The 17,042-nt window shown below is 41.9% G+C and overlaps 1 long non-coding RNA gene across 1 annotated transcript in view; it reads right to left on the bottom strand.

Moving 5' to 3' along the window:
• LOC310737999 overlaps positions 1-17,042 on the bottom strand; it is a 174,074-nt gene that overhangs the window by 83,135 nt on the left and 73,897 nt on the right. The window lies entirely within an intron of this gene.

Genomic DNA, 17,042 nt, shown 5'->3' with positions numbered 1-17,042 from the left:
GTTTTCTGGGCAGCCCACTCTGTGCCCACTCAATGTCCTTTAGTGTGGACACAGGAGTCACACACATCAAGAACAATTTAAATGCTGTCAATGCTGCTATCAGCTGTCAATGTTCTACATGATGTTTCTGTACTTGTGCATTACTGTACTCTCTGTTTGGCCTTTTATCATTAGATTCCATAATAAAGACATTTGGTCTGCTGAAGTGACCCAAAATAAGTCAGTGTGAGCTGCTGACTAAAACGTGACAGAGTGCTGCAGCAGACAGCAAAACTTCTACAAACGTGTTAAGAACGTTTTTACTTTGCCTGAACTCTTGACTTCACACTCAGAACTGCTTCTAGACTTGTTTGCAGGTCAGGGCCATTTTCAATAATTAAATTGTTAAAAACAAAAACTGGTTGGATTGCTAATAATTGTGTCTTTCACTTAAGAGAGCGTGTTCTCTACTTTCTGTTCCTCAAGTCCAAGGTGGACATGATCACATCAGGACACCTAAAACACAAGACTTATCTGCCTGTGTATATACTGAAATGGTCTCATTGTTCTGCACTTGGATCTCCCTCTGTTAATGTAAATACACATATTACATGGTTTGATTGACCTTAGGGTGGAGATCACACAGGAAGGCTATCAATGATGACTTCCCTTATGAGCTCAACCTGTCAATGCAGCTGAAATGGTGGTCACCCGTTACATGCTCTGTTCTTAGGTCAGCCTAGTGACCTCAGCTACTGAGCTCACTGAAGCACCGTAGTGGAAGCCCAAGCATGAGGCTGATGAGAGAGAATCTCATGCAATGTGGCAAAAAGAAGTTGATGGGGTGGAACCCCAAGCTATGCCTGTTCTCTCTTTTAGTTATGCTTTTCTTTCTAGTCTTGCTAGAGTCCTTACATGCACCCAAACCAAGTTGATGCTAGTTGCCAACATGACAGTTTCTCCAACCAATTCCATGCAAGAGGCTGACATGGTGGCTTCTCTAGTTCTGTTTTAGTCACATGCCTAAACATGGGGGCTCTCAAGTCAACCTCAGTTAGAAAGGGTGGCCTTCATTACCACATTCTAGTCAAGGAATCATAAGAGGGCAATTCAAGTCAATCTGATGCCAGAAGCTGAACAGGCAACTTCTTCAGTCTTGTTTTATGTTCATGATAGTGGCCACCCAGCCAGTCTCCCAGGTCAATTCTTTATAAGAGGTTAAATAAGGCAGCTTCTCCAGCCATGTTCAAGACAGGACATCTTGTAAGCATGTGGTGTCAAGCTCATACCAGAAGTCAACAATTTTGCCCATGAACCTTTCAGTGCCAAGCCTGAACCAGCATTACAACAGAAACAATGCCTGCCTACACCCAGGGTTTAGAACACAAAATGTACCCATGGGTGATGAAACACCATGGGAGGGATTTTGTTATAGGCAGTAGGAGGAGCCTGTTTTTTTTTTGGGGGGGTGGGTTTTATCAGAGATTTTCCCCCTTTGTGCTGAGCTCAGTGTGCCAGTTCCCTTCCTTTCTATTGTCAGATTGCAAAGTATTGTATTATTTTTGGCTGCTAGTTCATACCAAGACTTTGTTTTATTTGTTTCATTTCACAATACTGTTATAAGTATATGTACATAAGGCACATGTTTGAGAGTTCGGGGAGACGTGTTTTAGTCACATCACACACAACAAATCAACAAGATCCTTACATGGAGATAAATCAGCTTAACTGTAGTGAACTGTCAGGACTGCTTCTAGGTTTGTTTAGGGCTCAGGCTGTTTACAGTAAACGACTTCTCCAAACTGTCCTGTTCCAGTCAGGTGACCCCTCATGTCAATCTGATGACAATGGAAGATTGGGCAGGCTTCCCAGTCCCATTCCAGTCAAAGGGGCCCTATGAGGTCCTAAGAGTAGCCCTAATACCTAGTTCATACAGGATCCAACCAGCTAAATCCATGCCCAGATTTCAAAAGGCTGATCTAAAAGGCCATGTTTTAGTCAGGGGCCCATAAGGGGGCCCTTCAAGTCAAGCTCATGGCAGAGAATGTGGCCTACAAAACCAAATACATGCCAAAGTCTAATTGTCAGGCTGCAGACGCGGAAGCAGATAAAGTCCAATCATGTTCTTTATTGAGGTGCAAAAAACAAAACACTCATAAACTGATGAAAACAAAAGCAAACACAGACATCCGCTCGTAACGAAGTATCCACTATGAGCGCGAATGTCCAACGCCTAATCCCAATGCAAGTAAAGCTTTCGGCAATGAGTACTCCAATAAGGAAATGGAGTTCGGAGAAATCGCCAGCGGTGAATCCCGGCGTTTGAGCAGCCACGCGATTTACCTGCATGACAATACAACGACCGACAGCCTGTGACTCAAGAACGTGAGTTTATGTAGTCTGATCTTTCATGAGCCACAGCTGTCGGTAATCTTGGGAAGCAGCGTGACTGCTATCGAGGGGGGCGTGGCAGGGTGAATCTCTGACAGCTACAGAGGGGGGGCGTGGCAGGGTGAATCCCTGACAGCTACAGAGGGGGGCGTGGCAGGGTGAATCCCTGACACTAATAAGTTGGCCTTCCCAGTTCTGTTCACCCTGTTCCAGTCAAGAGCCTACAAGGGGCATGCTAAGGATGATAAGGCAGCCTTCCAAATTTCATTCCAGGGGTCTTCAGGAGCAAAAAGTTATTAGGGTTCAAGACACCTGAAGTAGATGAAAAAGGGCAGAAGACAAAATTATTCTGTCAAGATTTTACCTGAATCATATTTACTATCATTTCTGTTTATTTGCTGCTTTTCCAATTAGTTTATAAGATGTCCTACACCTGAAGTGGAGAAGATTACTGAAACCTTTAGTGGAACAGAATGGAAAAGTCAAGTCAGATCAAGTTTATTTCTATTGCACTTTTCACAACAGACATTGTCTCAAAGCAGCTTTACAGAATTTAAGAGTTAAGGTGAATGTTTGTATTTATCCCTGATGAGCACCATGGAGACTGTGGGAAGGAAAAACTCCCTTAGATGTTATGAGGAAGAAACCTTGAAAGGAACCAGACTCAAAAGCAGAACCTCATTCTCATCTGGGTGACATCAAGAGTGTGATTATAGTCTTTAGACACTACAGAACACTGGAGAGTGAGAACTAACATGAGCACTGGAGTGTGTGATTATGACTGATGATCTTTCTATAGTCTTACTATTACTACTAAAAGTAATGGCAGTTGTAAGACTTTTGATTAAATAATATTCTATTCAATTTCTATGAAAAAATTTTCTTGAGTTCTAATTTTTTCCTGTTCATAAATTTATAAAAAGAATTGCACAGGACAGACTCCATGATGGCTGAGTAGATCTGTTTGAGCAGCTCCTGTGGAAGATTGAACTTTCTCAGCTGGTGAAGGAAGCACATCCTCTGTTGGGATTTTAATAATGGAGTTGATGTGATTGTCCCACTTCAGGCCCTGAGAGATGGTGGTGCCCAGGAACCTGAATGACTCCACTGCTGCCACAGTGCTGTTCATTATCATTAGTGGGGGAGTGAAGGCCGAGGCCGATGACTGTAGTGTCATCTGCAAACTTCAGGAGCTTGACAGAGGGGTCTGTAGAGATGCAGTCGTTGGTGTAATGGGAGAAAAGCAGTGGGGGAAGAACACATCCCTGGGAGACACCAATGATGAAGTAGCTCCAACAGTGTGGCTTTAGAACTGTGCTGCATAGTAGCCATCGAATCTCCGCTTTCTACCACGCTTACACATCTTAAAGCGTTGCTCCACCAATTCAGTGTCCAGCAAAATGTGGGAATAGCCAAAAAAACGGTAAAAGATTGTGTGGTGTGTTCTGAGAACAAATGACAGTACAAACTATCAAAAACAGTAAAGCAGCTAGAGAGCTCCACACTCTAATTAAAAGAAAAACAATAATTTCTCAATAATCGCTTCTATTGGCTCAATATAGGAATGATTTTAGTTGAACTATAGTGTGGAGGGATTTCCAGCTTTAAAATATAAGGTGAATGTACAATGCAGTTTTCCCCTTTATTTCTCCTCTTTTTTGTAGTTTTAGGCGTATTAGTCACATCACACACAACAAATTAACAAAATTTTGTCTCTGGCAGTGTAAGGAAATGAGTCACACTGTGAGGAAAAAGAGTAAATGAAGATAATAACTGTGGTCCCGCTGTTGATGCCGAATGATCCAGGGGTGGCGACCTTTCTTGAGCACTTCAGAAGCCTCAACTTAAGTGGGTGGCTTTGTCATGGCCACCTCAGATATTCCCCTCCAGGCCACCAGAGAGCACCCTTTGTTGTGGCTTTCACTGAATATTCCCCTCCAGGCCTCCAATTTTTAACTTATTTACATTCTGCATTTTCACTTTTTCTTGGTAGACCCACAGCAACTTTGTTTTTGTGGACATTATGAGTGTTTCCTGTTACCCCAAACATCCCAAACCTGTGGAACTGAAGCAGTTGTTGTATATTATAGTTAAGAGTTCTGCTGTGAGGAAAGAATAGTCAACATGAATGATGGAACTTCACCAGTGAGGATGGAATGTGAAGGAGTGAAGCTTTGCTCTCTGGGTAAGTCTTGAACTTTGTATTATGTGTATTGTTGAAACAGAAACTTCTGTGAGTAAAGTAAAGAAAACAGTAGCGTCTTTGTTGACTTCTTAATTGCATAAGGAAAAGCCGTAGTGATTGTAATTAATATTATATACGTTTCATAATCAGCGTTAAGGAAAGTCTTATCTTGTCTTGGCTGTGTGTTGGTGACATTCGTTTACAAAGCTACTGTATATTTACTAGCATTACATTAACTGCTTTCAGCGAGGATTAGCTACTAGCTTTAGTGACTCCTACAGTGATTTATTACAATAAACTCTTAAACTACTGTAAATAGGTAACATTTGGAATTGACCTGGAGTAGTTTATATGAGAGATGTTAGTTCATTGTTTAAGACATTATAGTTGAAGTTCATAAGTTCAAATCCCAGCACCACTGCAGGGCCCTTGAGCAAGGCCCTGATCCTCAACTGCTCAGCTGAAATTGCTTTGGATAAGGGCATCTGCCAAATGCCTTTAATGTAAATAAAATGTCTCTTGGTTATCTGGTAAATATATTTTAAATACATATATTTTCGTAAATATCTGAATAACCAAATATATGACACGTTACAGCAAGTCAGAACTGTTAGTTATTGCCTTATTAATAACCCCCTCAGGTGCCCACTTTGGGGCCATTTGGGAACCACATTATGGGTAAATAGTAAATAAGCACATGGAAAAAAGATGAAGGAAAACGTGAGATCATGTGGATCATCATGCACAAGTTGCCGAACGATTTCAACATTTTGGGGGTTGGGCTCTTTAAAGGTCTTCCTGATCTCTCGTCATCTTCCAGTGATGATGTTCTGCTCTTGAAGCACACGTGCTGATCAAAACACCTTGAGCGTCGCCGTATGTCAGACGTACGTCACGTCACACATCTCTGTGGCAGATTTGCCCAACCAAGTTTGCTGTGAAGTTTGCTCAACCAGACCCAGTCATGCCCTGCCAAATTTCTCTGTAAAACTTGTGTGTGTGTGTGTGTGTGTGTGTGTGTGTGTGTGTGTGTGTGTTGGCAGTCAGATTCAGTCAGACTGAGCTCTCAAATTGCCTTAATAAAACGACTCGCAAGTCTTGTACTTGGTCTCAGCACCTACCACCTGTTCACAATGTAGCGGTGGGCGTGGCTTGTCTGTGGGTGTGGCCTGTCAAGCTTTTGTTGTTGGTTCTATGGAGAAACAGTGCATTAACATTTAGAATTGAGTGAACATGAGTTCATTCTGAGATTCAAAGAACCAAGTCAACTTTTCAGTTCTTCAGCTCGATGGCAGATGACTCCAAACTCCTGCTCTCAGCAACCTGCACAGCAAACCCCCAGACGTCACACACTCCAGCTTCTAATGAGACGTCTCTATCCACACACACACACACACACACACACACACACACACACACACACCGGTGAGCTAAAGCTTTGACTCTACGTGAAGTAAACACTCTGTTCACTCACACTCTTCATCCAGATCAAGTCTACTGGGTTTGATTCTTTGGTTCTTCTTGTTTGCTGATCACCTGACACTTTGGATATTTTTGACCTTGAGCTTGACCTTAAGTAAAGTTTTGACTTTTTTTTGCTGCAATTGCAGAAATCTGCTCTCTCATTACATCACAGCAGACACGTTTGTTACAGGTGTTGCTTCAGCTAATAACTTCAACTATACAAAATATACCAATTTATCCACAATGGCTTGGACCTGGTTCAGTAAATACAAAGTTCTCTGGGTTTGTGAAGAAGCAGGAAGTTTCTTCTCAGGAGTTTCATCATCAGCTGTGTGAGGAACACGTCTCTGAAATCTAACTCCTGTAAAAGGAAAATCAGTTTGTATTCAGGCGAGTTTCCGTCTGCGTCAGACTGAAAATCACACTGCAGTTTAATTAAAACCGGGTCGAGACCCTTTTCTTCTCCAGCGAGGCTTTGATCCCAGACTTCATCTCTCCAAGGACATTTTCAGGACATTTACATCACAATGGCAACACGAGTCGAGAAGAAGGGAACAGGATCGCTCTTCTGCCTGATGAAAAGAGGAGAAAGCGATGCGAGAGAGAAGTAGAGTAGATGAATAGGACACACCTGCTACACACTCCAACACGTCATCAGTGTGTGAGGATGAATCCATCATGTGCTGGTGTTAAGCAATAATATAAGAATATATTCTAATAGTGATCTATACCATTACATCAGTGACTCTCATCTCTCAGTCTCTCAGTCTGATTGGACAGGGTCGAGTTCTGACCCGAGCTCACCTCTCTGAAACTCAGCGCACTGATTCTGGTGCTCAGAACTTGCCTGAGAGCTGCACAAATGAGGGTGGAGTTTGTTAAAAATGGAGGCGTGTCAGTTCTGATCTTGAGCTTAAGTGCTTTTACCATCATGATTTCAGTTTGAAGGAAGTTTCACACAGATATCCAGAGGATCTGCAGATTCTGAATACCAGGAACTTTCCACCATATCAGTGCTGAATCTTCTGTGGAGTTTTTTTTTTTTAGCCAAACTGTTGGAGACATAATTGTATTGGACGTCTTTGGACACAGTAGCATTTAAATTCTCTGTTCACTTGAACTAGGAGACCTAAACCTTATTCCACTATGGCACAGTTCCATAAAGATCTTCTGCTATAGAGCTCCAACCATATTGAACACCTTTGGGATGAAGGTGAACACTGACTGCACCCCAGGAGCCTCCTCACCTTCTCACCTACATCAGTACCTGACTTTACTAACACCCTTGTAGCTGAATGAATCTCCACATCATCTCCTTACAATCTAGTGGAACATCTTCCTAGAAGAGTGGAGCTCATTATAACAGGATGAACTGTAGATGAGTTTGTAGCTGTCCTGAAGCAAACAGATATGGTTTACTTCAAAAAGATAGTGTGTGTGTGTGTGTGTGTGTGTGTGTGTGTGTGTGTGTGTGTGTGTGTGTGTGTGTGTGTGTGTGTGTGTGTGTGTGAGAGAGAGAGATAAGTGATTGAGAGTAGTGGAAAGTGAGTGTTTTGGTCCATCGTGACCATGTTTGTAGTCCATGGTGACTGCTTAGAGTTACAGACTCATCATTAATGACTTCCCGCACAAAGAACATCGCCCCCTACTGGGCAAATTCTGAGCTGCGGTAATAAACATGAGTAAAGTGGGTTATTAGTGATCAGTGTCATAAACAAATTTGGGAGAATCAGGAATTTTACACCTCCAGGTCATTATGGTTAATGGGTAATGGATTCCAAGATGGCTGCCAGTGAGGTTATGACTGTTCTGACCAATCAGAATACACTATAAAATTTTACCTGTTATTTATTTATTTTTTTTATTTTTTTTGTTATGAATCAGTTTAAATGTAGCTTCAGTGTACTGTACTGTTTAAGGTTCATCACATCACAGGACAAAGAGGATGGAAAGCTCTGCTAATAGATGACCTAGCGCTAGCCATGCTAGTCATCAGCTTCATTTAAAAGCTGTGGTTTTGTATCTGAGTGTCAGGAGAATGTAGTAGAGGAAGATGTTGTAAAAGAAGGCTGCAGGAGTGTCTGCACACACACACACACACACACACACACACACACATTCATGCAATCAGAAGCTGATTTAAATATCATCTGCTTTCCCTCCTACTAATTTTAAAACATTCGGATGAACTTCTTGATGAACTTTCTCTCAGTTTTCCTGAAACTTACATTTATCTTTTCAGAAGTTCACAGACACTGGAGACTCCATAAACATTCCATAACTGAATGAATTCATATGAATTCATGTTGCCATGTAGCTTAGCTCATTCGATATAAAACGATGCGCTTCAGCACGAGTGCAGTGAGAAGCAGTGAGACGTCACTGCAGGAAACCTCCTGTATTCTGGCCTGATTCCACAAATATTACGGTCTCAAATCTTTGCAGAAGCAACAGCTGTGAATGTGTTTTCCACCAGAGCTCCAGCTGCTCCACTCTGAAGATGACTGAGCAGGTTTCTCTCTGACTGCTGCAGACATGAAAAATTCAAGAAGATCCCCTGCTTGTGTTCCTCTTCGACTCTACATTTAGAGCTGAGGAGATTTTATTAGGAGATGTGATCCAGACAGGATGAAGAACATCACAGATGTTCCATCATGGTTTCTTTTTTAATTTGTGGTTTGTTTTAAATGCAGTTCAGAGCAAATAGGAGCATGTTCCTAACGAGCCATAATGAAGATCAGGTCTGGATCACTGGAGCTGCCAAAATAATTTTTATTCCCTCATATATCTGGTGTTCAGTAGTCTGTTGTCCATGTCTGATATCATGAAGGACACTGAACTCATGAAAATGAATGGTTTAGAACTTGCTGCAGATGGTGATTTCAGCATGGCCATTTTCATCTGATCTCAACCTCCAGAAAGACTCAATTCAAGACATTTCCAGGGTTTCTCTGTTTGAAGTTGTGCTCCTCCACCCAGCTGCTTGTTCTGCTTATGTTTTTCTTTCTTATATCACTGATGATGCTCCTGCTACATGGAAGAACTCCAGTGATTGAGATCTAAATTAAACTCAGACCAGCTGTAGCGGACGCTAGAGGTTTCCACACATCACTTTTTGCATCCTCAAGCGCAAGCACACTCCAAAAATCTTGTGGAACATCTTCCCAGAAGAGTGGAGGACATTTATAACTGCAAATTGGGACTAGATATGGAATGAGATTTTATGGTCAGGTGTCCACAAACCTTTTGTGTAGATATATTTAGTTCCTCTATAACTTCTGCACACATTTGAACCACTGTATGATGCTTACTGCAGCCAAGGGTATTGAGAAAAACCCCTCATGACCTTTATGACGATGCATGACCTCCACCATGTTCCTCATAATACAGATCTCTGTACATTTCTGTAATAATATAGAATAATCCAATAATAATGAGATGAGGGGGACACAGTGAAGAAGTGGAGAATTGCAGTCCATTATGGAGGTTGTGTTGATGTCATGGTGGTGTGTGTGTGTGTGTGTGTGGTGATCAGGAATGATAATGTGTGTGTGATTTATGTCCACACTGCCATTCTCTCACGCCGTAATTGTTTAGAACGACAGTTAAAGGCTTTATTTTCCACTCGGAGCGTCTCCCAGAAGACGAGTTCAGCTGGAGGTGAAACCAACCCAAATCTGAAGTTAGTGAAGGTCTGGAGGTTTGTTTGAAATGATGTGGTTCAGTGTTTTTTGGTGGTTTGGGGTTTGGGGTGGTTCTTCGGTTTGCTTTTTCTCCTCCTCCAGGCTGAGGGTCAGTGGAAGTCAGGAGGACAGAAACATGAGAAGAGAAGCACAACACATCAACACATTTGCAGAGTTCAGTGTCTGTGTGTCTCAGAAGATTTGGAAACAAGGTCTCATCCCTTTTCTGTCTGTCACAACATTTAAAAACCAGAAATCAATCACTTTCTAGAGAGCTGATAAAAGTGGAGGCGGAGCTTCTGTGTGTGTATCTTCTGTAAGATTGAATGTTGTGTCCACTAGGGGGCAGAATAGTGCTGAAACATCAAGACCTCATCTATAACTTCTACCTCAGATGTTCTGCTCATGTGCAAAGTGAACGCTGATCCTGAGCTTCCTGGACCAGACATTTCGTGGAGTTTTCTTATTTGATTAGTGAATATCAGAAATCTGAGAGGAGCTTTTTGTTCACTAATAAACACTGACTGAATTCACGTGTCTGGTTCAGACAAACTCCGCCCACAAATGTATTTTATGCTGTACGTGTTAAAATGTGTTTAAAAGAATCATGTGATGCTTTTTTGTGAGAGGAGATGGTTTAGTAACGTGTATGGAAGGAGTCTCCAGTTTCAGGGCTTTTATAGCGGTCAGAGGTGAAGCTGTCAACATTTCCTTTATTTCTATACTAAAAAAAGAAACGTGTGTGTGTGTGTGTGTGTGTGTGTGTGTGTGTGTGTGTGTGTGTGTGTGTGTGTGTGTGTGTGTGTGTGTGTGTGTGTGAGAGAGAGAGAGAGAGAGAGAGAGAGAGAGAGAGAGAGAGAGAGAGAGAGAGAGAGAGAGAGAAGAGAGGAGATGAGGTTTTATAGCTGCTATAATATAAGCGACAGCAGGAACTCATCTCTCAAAAATTCTATGTGACTATAAATAGACAAAAATACAGAATATTTGCAATTAAATTATAGTGTGTGTGTGTGTGTGTGTGTGTGTGTGATTAAAGATTAGTCATGGTTAGTGCAGTGTAATGGTGTGATGATTAATATTAATATCCACTTTAATCATGTAAGCTGATGGTCCTCTCCTGCAGAGAGACGGACTGTGTGTGTGTGTGTGTGTGTGTGTGTGTGTGTGTGTGTGTGTGTGTGTGTGTGCAGCAGGTTGTGGGGATTAGTCCCGCTCTCATGGCGTGTGCACTGAGGGGATGAGTTCCAATTAGTTATAATTAACCGTGCTGTTCCCGGGACACAGAGTCCATGCTGCTGTCTGCGTCTCTGCGTCTCTGCGCTGAATAAACTGCTGAAGTCCTCAGAAGTACGTTTCCTATTTTCTGCTTCACTGAACCGCTGGCCTGCAGTAATCCCAACACACACACACACACACACACACACACACACACACACACACACGGTCAACATTATTCTTTTTCCTTCTGTCCTCTGAATTTGTGCTACACTGTGTGTCTATCAAACTGTCTGTCTCTATCTCTACATGTTTGTCTGTCTCTATCTCTACATGTCTGTCTGTCTCTGTCTGTCTGTCTCTATCTCTAAATGTCTGTCTGTCTGTCTCTGTCTCTACATGTCTGTCTGTCTCTATCTCTACATGTCTGTCTTTCTCTATAGCTAAATCTTTACATGTCTGTCTGTCTGTCTCTATCTCTACATGTCTGTCTGTCTGTCTCTGTCTACACGTCTGTCTGTCTGTCTGTCTCTGTCTTTACACGTCTGTCTGTCTGTCTCTGTCTCTACACGTCTGTCTGTCTGTCTCTATCTCTACATGTCTGTCTGTCTGTCTCTGTCTCTATTTCTAACTGTCTGTCTGTCTCTATCTCTTCATGTCTGTCTCTGTCTCTACACGTCTGTCTGTCTGTCTGTCTGTCTGTCTCTATCTCTACCTGTCTGTCTGTCTCTACCTAGCAGTCTGTATGTCCTTGCAGTCATTTTCTCTCTACATCGCTGTCTTTCTGTTTCTACCAAACTGCCATCCATCTCTAAATAGCTTACTCTCTCTCTCTCTCTCTCTCTCTCTCTCTCTCTCTCTCTCTCTCTCTCTCTCTCTCTCTCTACAACGCTGTCTATAGAAATCTGTATTTCCATGTGTTTTTGATGTTTTTAATGTACTCTCCTCTTTAACAAAGACAAACTCCAAACTTACAAAGACCCACCTCTCTGTTATGCAGACTCCGCCTCTGTGTAACTAAGGCCCTCCTCTGTGTTATACAGACTCCGCCTCTGTGTAACTAAGGCCCTCCTCTGTGTTATACAGACTCCGCCCCGTGTAACTGAGACCCTCCTCTGTTATACAGACTCCGCCCCTGTGAAACATAGACCTGTTACATTTTGCTGTACTGTAAATTCTTGATTTGAAACACATCCTATCACACATGTAGAGATTGATTGAGGTATTGAACTCACACACACACACACACACCGCAGTGTTCCTTCTCCTAGATGTGGTGATGAAGGCTGATCTTAGCTGTACCAGGAAGGAAGCTGAATGAAGTGTAATGAAGCAGTAATGAGGCTGAAGCTGCACAGAAGAACAGCAGGAGATCACATTTTATTATTAAATCCTGCCACATGAACACCAGATGAGTCAGCCATGTTCCTCGGCTCCTCTGCGCTGCAGGAGGACTGATTTATTTCCTCCTTCCTGATATTTCTTTCTACAACCAGTGTGTTCTCCGGATCCAACTTTAATATCGTAATGTAATGAATGAAGTAAAAGTAATTCACGGTGACCTCAGTGTACATGAAGCACGAGGGAGGATCATCAGAACTCTCAGCCTGAACCCATCACTGCTGGTCCTTTCATTTCTACACCATATTCTAATCCTCACAGCAGTGTGTCAGTGTGTGTGTTTTATTTTATATAACATATGTGTCAGTTATTCACTAAAACATCATCCACGGTTTAAAAGTCATCAATATCATCTCATTATTATCAATACAGGATAACAGAAATAGATTCTGATAAACTCCACTCTTCTGGGAAGATGTTCCGCTAGGTTTTTTTCAGATTCATTCAGCTGTGAGGGTGTAGGTAAAGTCAGGTACTGATGTAGGTGAGATGAGGAGGACTGGGGTGCAGTCAGCGTTCACATTCATCCAGTATCAGGTCATGTATTCCAACCTGATGTCTTCAGTGACGTTCTACCAGAATCAGTCCACCTCTTAATCCCATCATTCTGACGTCACATCTACAGAAACCATCAGTATTATAGAGAAGTGCAGTAGATCAGAACTGCATCACTCACAGGATCTCATACAGTCACAATGAACATCATCACTAAAGCAACACACAATGATCACAATTCAACACGTCTCCTTTCACTGGAGCCACAACTGCACCTCCACATACATCATCTCCAGCAGAAGCATCGATATTCACCTCATCACAAACAAGCTTAACAAATTTTTTTACTGTTTAGTGGACTTTTCCTCCGGATGTCCAGATTTTCTTGAAAAGTGTGTGTTGTAAATGTACTTGTGTGTGTGTGTGTTTCTGTGACCGAATCAGTTTCACTTCTGTCAGTTGCTGTGGAATAAAAAACAGCTGTGAAATCCATGTGAGTATATTGCAGTTTGTGCAGTTTGATTGGTTACAGCATCATCATCATCTTCATCCTCATGTATTTGAAGCTACAGTTGCTGCAGTTCTGACTGTGAGGGACTTGAGGAAGATTCCTTTGACCCCGGCAACATGTGATGTGACGACTGAAATCTGATTGGATAGAAACTCCATCATAAAACATGCGCTACTGGAGACAACGCAACAGAGAAATGAAGAGAATAAATTACTGGGATTTATTTATTACCTGTTTACCAGCAGAGGAAACCCTGTAGTAGTAATAATAATAATAATAATAATAATAACAATAATAATAATTTATTATTATTATTGTTATTATTATTATTATTATTTTTATTTTAAAGAACTGTTAGATTGCGGAGACGTTGATGGAGTGTGTTCTCTGAGCTGGAACTCATCTGCCTCGGTCAGCTCAGAGTTCGAGTCGTGTCCACTCCAAAATCCATTATGTGTTGAGATGAACTAGTTTTATTTTTAAAATAAGGTCAGGAGACGGAGAGACAGACGTGGAATCAGAAGGAGATGCGACCCTCCTGTAGATCAAAGACTTTTCCATCTCAGTCGCTGATGTTCAGAGTGAAGTGAAATAATATTAATACATTTTACTCATTTCTGTTGTGTGTGTGTGTGTGTGTGTGTGTGTGTGTGTGTGTGTGTGTGTGTGTGTGTGTGTGTGTGTGTGGGTTGGGGGGGGGGGGGGTGCGGTTGTGGGTGTGTATGTCTGTCTTCTACAGTGTGTGCAATAGACTGAAACATCCAAACAGGAAGTGCAGTTTAGTATTTTATCAGCAATGTTGCTGTTTCTAGTTGGAGAGAAACACTGTGCTCTAACACTTTGAGTTGAACTGTAGCAGTTTGGGACACGCCTACAAGAGGCACAACTACAAGCTATAAATATATAAACTCCTGTATTTCAGTCTAAAGGCTAATATACTAAAGATCAGACCTGTGCTTATCTACAGAGCTTCTTTCTTTCTTTCTTTCTTTCTTTCTTTGTGATTAATGTTCATCCTTTTGAAGCTTCTCTTGTGTTTTAATGAAAGAAACATATGATGTTTTTTTTTTAGAAAATCTCTGCGCTGTGCTCATCAGTGTTCATCAGTGTCACTGTTTAAACACAATCCAGGCACCAAACATCATAATGAGATCACACCCAGCTATGTGTGAGGTGTTCCAGGATCTTAGTGTAGATGTGGAGGTGGTGAAGGTCCTGAGGTGAAGCGGAGAGCATTAGAATGGTGTAAGGTCTCACACCTCGCTGTGGATTATCACCTTACACCATAATCACTTCCAGCATTGAGGAGATCAAGATGTTATTGATGTTTGCAGTGAAAAACCAACTGAATTGATCAAAATAACTCTTTAGTTTCATTATATTTATATACATCTCGTTTATTTACGCCTCGTTTATATACACGTTGTTTCTATACATCTCGTTTATATAAGCCGTATTACATCTGCAATTCTGCTGCTCCAAATCACACACACTGAAAAAGTAGTGCCAGAAGATTACATTTATTCATGAGTTTTAATAAATATTTATTGATAAATAATGAAGCTGTTGAAGTTTCACTCCTGGTGCTGTTTTTCATTTTTTTTCAATCTGAACATTTTCGAGCTCCGAGTGGTTTATTAAAATCCCAGTATTCACCATAGAAATTCCAACTGTTTCACTGTGAATAGAACTGGAACTGGATGTTACTATGGTTACAGATGTTTATAAGTAGAGCATTCATTTAGGTTCAACTGACAAACACAAACTACCAACGCTCTGAACGTCCAGCCAATCACAATCCACTATTCACACCTGAACTCCTTCCAGCCAATCACAATCCAGTATTTACACCTGAACTCCTTCCAACCAAACACAATCCACTATTCACACATGAACTCCTTCCAGCCAATCACAATCCACTATTCACACCTGAACTCCTTCCAGCCAATCACAATCTACTATTCACACCTGAACTCCTTCCAGCCAATCACAATCCACTATTCACACCTGAACTCCTTCCAGCCAATCACAATCCACTATTTACACCTGAACTCCTTCCAGCCAATCACAATCCACTATTTACACCTGAACTTCTTCCAGCCAATCACAATCCACTATTCACACCTGAACTTCTTCCAGCCAATCACAATCCACTATTTACACCTGAACTTCTTCCAGCCAATCACAATCCAGTATTTACACCTGAACTCCTTCCAACCAATCACAATCCACTATTCACACCTGAACTCCTTCCAGCCAATCACAATCCAGTATTTACACCTGAACTCCTTCCAACCAATCACAATCCACTATTTACACCTGAACTCCTTCCAGCCAATCACAATCCACTATTTACACCTGAACTTCTTCCAGCCAATCACAATCCAGTATTTACACCTGAACTCCTTCCAGCCAATCACAATCCAGTATTTACACCTGAACTCCTTCCAACCAATCACAATCCACTATTTACACCTGAACTCCTTCCAGCCAATCACAATCCACTATTTACACCTGAACTCCTTCCAGCCAATCACAATCCACTATTCACACCTGAACTCCTTCCAGCCAATCACAATCCACTATTTACACCTGAACTTCTTCCAGCCAATCACAATCCACTATTTACACCTGAACACCTTCCAGCCAATCACAATCCACTATTCACACCTGAACTCCTTCCAGCCAATCACAATCCACTATTCACACCTGAACTTCTTCCAGCCAATCACAATCCACTATTTACACCTGAACACCTTCCAGCCAATCACAATCCACTATTCACACCTGAACTCCTTCCAACCAATCACAATCCACTATTCACACCTGAACTCCTTCCAGCCAATCACAATCCACTATTCACACCTGAACTCCTTCCAGCCAATCACAATCCACTATTCACATCTGAACTCCTTCCAGCCAATCACAATCCACTATTCACACCTGAACTCCTTCCAACCAATCACAATCCACTATTCACACCTGAACTCCTTCCAGCCAATCACAATTCACTATTCACATCTGAACTCCTTCCAGCCAATCACAATCCACTATTCACACCTGAACTCCTTCCAACCAAACACAATCCACTACTCACACCTGAAGTTCCAGCCAATCACAATGCATTCTACACATTGACCAGCTGGAAGAGAAAATAAAGGTTGAGTGAGAGGAAGTGATGGAGGAACAGTGGTATAGAATGTGCTGGTGTTGGTGGACAGTGTCTGTTGGATGATGGATGGATGAAGGTGTATTAGTGATGGACCAGAGAGAGAGCAGTAAGAGAAACAAGCAGAACTGTCCCAGGTGCTGTTCCTGAGAGCTGTTCACCAGTCAGTGCTGAAAATGCAGTAGATGGTGGAGGTGATGGAGAAGGTCAGTGGGGTATGATGTTAGCATGCAGATGAAATGTGTATTGACCTGAAGGGGCAGGTGTCGATAATCCAGAGGAAGTGTGATGAAGTGTAAGAAACACACACACACACACACACACACACACACACACACACACACACACTTGGGTGGACTGGTTTTAGAGGATAATGGAGGCTTCTGAAGCGAGAGCTTCTGATTCATTCAGGATTGATTCCTAAATCCTCCTGTTTACTCTTAAAGCTCTTAATGACATTAAATCACCTTCATTCATCTCCAATTACTGTCTGAGTCCAACACCTCTTTCCTTCATCTCTCTCTCTCTTCTACACCTCTCTCTCTCTCT

Source organism: Silurus aristotelis (genome assembly GCF_946808225.1).
Source record: "Silurus aristotelis genome assembly, chromosome: 15".
NCBI lineage: Eukaryota > Metazoa > Chordata > Actinopteri > Siluriformes > Siluridae > Silurus > Silurus aristotelis.
Note: the sequence above shows the minus strand (reverse complement) of the source record. Positions and strands in the feature narration are given on the sequence as shown.